Source organism: Tupaia chinensis, unplaced genomic scaffold (assembly GCF_000334495.1).
Source record: "Tupaia chinensis unplaced genomic scaffold, TupChi_1.0 Scaffold144099_1, whole genome shotgun sequence".
In the NCBI taxonomy this organism is placed as follows: Eukaryota; Metazoa; Chordata; class Mammalia; order Scandentia; family Tupaiidae; genus Tupaia; species Tupaia belangeri.
In genome coordinates, this window is record NW_006203953.1 from 2,020,869 (window position 1) to 2,026,192 (window position 5,324).

Genomic DNA, 5,324 nt, shown 5'->3' on the forward strand with positions numbered 1-5,324 from the left:
AATATGGTTGCTGAACTTTCCTCGACCTCTTAAAAGCCTCAGGTTTGCTTTGAAATTGAGTGATGGCTGGGAAAAACTCCTGTTTTATCTGCCATTTCCTCTCCTTTAGTGACAGTGGAAGATGGCTTAGACACTCTGGAGAGAATTCTTGTACAAACAGAGTGGTTATCTGAAGACAAGCGAAATCTGACATCAACCATAAAATCATACACTTTTAACCGCATTTAAGTCGTGGTTTACACGAAGTCCCCAGGAAACATTTACATGAAACTTTAAAAAACGAACACTTCGGAACCAAGGAATTTACTTTTGACCCCTCCTCTGCAGTACCATGGATACTTAGCATTTCAAGAAGTCGCAAAAGATACTCTTTATCTAGAGTTGAATATTAACAAAGTCAAATGGCATTTTGGAAAAAAATAAAGAAAAAATACCTTCACTGGGTAATTCCTACCTAAGCATGGCTTTTGTCTGGATGTGTGAGTTTGTCCATTTTTGGTTTAAGAGCAAATGCTCTTACACTTTGTGTTGCAGTTTTAATTAAAAATACATATGTTTAAGACTTCTATAAAACAACCAGACGTTTTCCTTACAAATAAAGCATTGAATTCAAAATGATTCAAAAAACTTTTTAAAGAGGTGTTCACAATAAAGTAGAATCTCTGTTAAGATCCCGTGGAACAAAGGTGATTACAATGGAGTCTCCGATTTCATAGGCTTCTTTAGAATCTTGGAATCCCAGAAGATCCTACAAAGATTTCTTTGAGTCTGTCTTTGTGATTTAATACAAGATATTGAAATCTTGCCTGTTCACTTTTGGAAGCTTCATTTTCTATGTATCATTTAAGGGCTGTATGGAAACGTATTAACATTAATAATAACAAAACAATGGCAAAAGTTATAGAACTTAAAATTCTGTTTTAGTCTGTTGTGTTGCTGCTATCAGAAATACCTGAATAGAGGTTTATTTAGCTCATGACTTTAGAAGCCCAAGGTCAAGAAGGTGAAAGTCCCAAGGTGACACAGGGCATCACACGGTGAGACAGCAAGACTGTGTCTGTGTCCACGGCTCTTCTCCAGGTGAACCCACCAGAAATTTAATCACGAAGGCTCTACCTACCTGACCTCAGCCATAATCACTTCCCGAAGGTTCCCCTTCTTAATCTACAACTGGATTACATTTTTACCTCTTATCCCAATCATAACTAAATTTCATCATATGAATCTTGAGGGGACACCTTGAAACTATACCAAACACATCGATTATCTCAACTTATCAGGAATCACATCTCAGGTGCCATATGTTCCCTCATGTTACGGGAGAGGAAACTGAGGTACAGATTATTTGAATAACAAATAGTGGAGCAGGAACTTGATCCAAGAATCCTGGTATAGCCCCTCATTCAGTTTCTCGGTGACATTGGCGGTCCTCGTGGTTAAAAGGACCATTTTTGGGATTTAATCATAATTTATTCAAGTTCAGAACTGTCCCTTGGTATTTGGGTCACTCTGAACGATGCACATGATCTGTCTAGGCTAGTCACTGACTCTGTTAATGAGCACAGTTATACGTAGTTACTAGGGACTGTGCAAAGGGAAACAGGCGATCTATGTGAAATACTTAGCTTAGAGCCTGGAGAATTTTAGGCACCAACTAAGAATAGAAATTATTTAAAAATATTGTTACTTGTTTTCTATAGTACATGTGGATTTGTCAAAGAGAGAGACAGAGAGAGAGCTAGGGAGAATGAGACAGTCCCCCCACCCAGGAGGGGAGAGGGTAATGGCCACACTGTAATTCCTCCATCTCCATATCCCTTCTCAGATTTGGGGCATATTTTTTCTTTTCTTCTTTTTTTTTTTTCCTTTTAGAATTACTTTATTTAATTTATTTATTTATTTTCTTATTTTTTTAATTTGACCAGAGAGGGACAGAGTGAGAAAGGGAGAGAGAAAGTGAGAAAACAAGCCACCAGGTCTGGGACTTGAACCATGGTCAGCCATGTGGGAGTCCAGCACCCTTAACTTCTCCTCTTGGGACCTTGGGCATGCATGCATACATGCCCAGCGTGAATTTAAGCCACCAGATCCAGGACTCAAACCGCAGTCGACTACATGGGAGTTCAGCAACATAGCCATTACTCTAACTGCTAATACCTTGAGCATGTATTTTCAAGCCACTCGTCCTGAGACTTGAACAGGATAGTCATCCATGTGTGATCCAGCTGCCTTAACCACCGCATTACCAAGAGAATAATTTTATAAATACTAAAATTAAGTTACAGAAGAGGAACCTTACTGCCCAAGGTTATATGGTATTGGAACTTGAACCCAAGTCTTTGCGATGTCAAAATGGCTCATATCTTAAGACAGTTATAATTTCCATATGACTCAAATAAAAAGCATTATATACCTATAAACTATCTGAAACTCCTTTATTTGTATAAAGCAGTTTCAAATATTCCTATTCTTAAGTCTATCCAACAACTCTACAAATGTCAGTGCTTGACGAAGTTAGCACCCCAGGGTCTCGTCTGCGCTGGTAGAATCTATCGAAGAAGCCAGACCCTATCAGTCTGGGAAGATCAGTCTGCCAAGACTAAATACCTCCAGACCTCCAGTCCAATTAATGGTATTTCCCCACTGAGTGTTAATATCAGTCACTTCATGTGTTCCTTCCTATTTCGAATTAGCTCCATGTCAGAGGAAATCCTTTGCATTATTTCAGTGAAGGCTCGTGGAGTTTCTCATTATCAGGAAAGGAAGTGTGTGAAGCCCGAGTTGAGAGCAGTGTTGAAATATTGCTTGCCTTGGAAGCGAAGACCTTAAAGATGGAGTTCGCCTACTTCTTATCATCATCATCATCACCACCATCAGAAAAATAACAGTAACCGAGACAGCCATAAAAGTGTGTAGTGTTCAAAGTGTTTAGAAATCTGTTTTTTCATGGGGTCATAATAACCAATTTGCATAGAATGCTTGCATAAGGGAAAGACTAAGGCTCAGAGACTTTAAGTAACTTGTCTGAGGTCACCTAGTGAGAGATGTGTTTACATCTCAGAGATGTGATTGGGCTTTTTCTAATTTACTATTTTCTTTCTCTCCAGCATGTTGCTTTCTTCTTTGAATGTCCATCTCACCAGACCCTAAAATGCTGAGAATTCATAGCCATGAGGAGAGGTCTTCAGAAGACATCATTGTACATACTCAAGAGGAAACGTAGTATAAAAAAAATGGTTGTGATTTCCATGAAACATTTGGTGGAAAAATGTAATTAAAGTATCAATTTATTTTGGTGCAAAAAAAAATTAAATCCACGTATTTTTTTTCCTGTAACATGAATCTTCTTTGAAGACTCTTTATGTGTGTGTATATGTATATTTACATATGTGTATTTATATCTATATTTATTCATTTGTATGTATTTAAGATTCAGAGATAAGTAGAAAATACATTTATTATCAGAATTAATATACAAAATTATGATGGCCTAACAGACCCATGATCTGCCATCTGTAATCTATGGAACGAGAAACCTAGTAGTAAAATTTAGTCTGGTCCAAAAGCTTGTGTGTGTGTGCATGGGTGTGGGTGTACATGTGTGCATGTGTGTGTATGTGTGTGGTGGGTTGCGGGGGGGGATGCCATAAGTCTTTCTCAGAGACTATAGGTTCAAGAACTAGGAGCACCAATGTTGAGAGTAGAAGAAGATAGATGTCTCAGCTCAGAGAAAGCAAATTCACCCATGGTACTCCTTTTTTGTTCTATTCAGACCGGGAATGGATTGAATTACACCCATGTGGATTGGTGACGGTGATATTATTTACTTAGTTTACTGGTTCAAAGTCTAATCTCTTCTAGAAACATCTTCACAGACATATCCAAAGCATTGTTTTACCAGCTATCTGGACATCAAGTTGACACATAAAATTAGCCCCCACAACAGCCCACATGTGTCTTTAATATTTAGCTGTTTATTTGAAGCCATGTGGTCAGGTGTATGCCATATTGTCAGAGACTCGTCAGTCATTGTCTTCTGTTGGCCTCTTGGAATACCCTCCTCCTACTGTCAACACTGCTAGTTACACTTACTTTGCAGTCTAAGGAATGCTTTTCCAGAGTATACTATGTGGAAATGTTCTATCCTTCATGATGTATTTTTCCTAATAGTTACTTAGGATAATTGACTAGGAAAAGCATCTTTCAACCCTTCTGTTTGCTGTTAAATCCTTTTCTAAAGGCAAGAATGTAGAATGGATATCTATAAAAGATTGTCATATGAAAAGATAATAAATGCTAGGAGGGGGTGCCTGTATGGGGTTAGATGATAAGGGGAGGTTAATGATGTTACTCAGTATTCCCAAAGTGAATTTAAGTTTAATTTTTGTAAGAGAGATTTTTTTGTGATAGGGCATGTGTACTTACCAGAAAGAGAGAAACAGAGAAACAGAGAGTAAGAAATCACTCCCCAGGAAGAATGACCATGCTGCAATCTCTTCTCCATTCTCCTCTCAGGATCTTGGGCCCAAATGCACAGGTCCCCATCATGAGTTTAAGCCACTGGGTCTGGGACTCAAACTGTAGTCAACTATGTGAGTGTCCAGCGATGTAACCATGACACCATCTGCTGGTCCCCAAAGTTTAATTTTGTTTTTAATTGACAAGTTTTAATTATATATATATTTATGAGGTACAATGTGATATTTTGATAAGCATTACTGTGTGGAATGATTAAATTGAGCTAATTGACACCGTAGTGTCATTCACAATAGTAAAGATATGGAAGGATTCTACCTATCATCAGATAAACAGATAAATAAAATGTAAGAGATACACACACACACACACACGCACACACACACACACACACACTCGATGTATTATTCAGCCTTAAAAATTAAGCAACTTCTGGGCCTTCGGGTGTCATGGTGGACCCCACATGGCTGACTTCACGGTTCAGACTTGGCAATTTGAAAAACATGCTAGATACATGTGGTCCCAAAATTCTATGAGGAGAATGGAAAAGGGATTGTGACAGGGGGTGATTTCTCACTTTCCTTCTCTCTATGTGTCTTTATCTCCCTCCAGTGAGCACATACACCCTATGACAAAAATCTAAAAAAGAAAAAGCAAAAGCAAAAAATTAAGGGGCTTCTTTCATTTGGGACAGTAAGTATGAACATGGAAGACATTAGACTCGCAGGCACAGAAAGACATAGTACATGGCCTCAGATGTGGAACCTCCAAGAGTTAAACTCACAGAAGTAGAGAGACGAATGGTGGTTACCAGACGCTTGGGATATGGGATGGTAGGCAGGGAAAGA